Here is a 417-nt window from a genome sequence, read left to right as displayed (position 1 = left end):
AGATTCAGTAAAAATGCTAAATTAACGCCAAAAGTAAATATTTCATAACTACTGTACGTCAATGCCATGCAAGGCGTTTTCTGGGATAATACCTTTATTAGAATGTATGCGAGAAAGTTTTGAGAAGACCACTACCACTGTTTTCTGAGTAAAGTTTTTTGTTAAATAACCGAAATAAATGTTTATTAAAAAATTATGTGAAACCAGAGTATTTTCTTAAAAATCAAAGTGCCTCAAAAATTAAGTATATAGAAAAGTTTCGAAAAACTACATCTATGGTTTAATGTTTTTATATTGTCTGGATTACGAAATTAGCACGTGTTTCCGCTCCTATTAAAAACGCCTCTTTCACTTTCCGCTTGCGAATTTCCTTATGCCTTTAAATATTCCGAATTTCCTTTTTTAATCATCGAATCG

This window comes from Argiope bruennichi, chromosome 10, assembly GCF_947563725.1.
Source record: "Argiope bruennichi chromosome 10, qqArgBrue1.1, whole genome shotgun sequence".
Classification (NCBI taxonomy): domain Eukaryota; kingdom Metazoa; phylum Arthropoda; class Arachnida; order Araneae; family Araneidae; genus Argiope; species Argiope bruennichi.
This window is presented reverse-complemented; position numbering follows the sequence as displayed.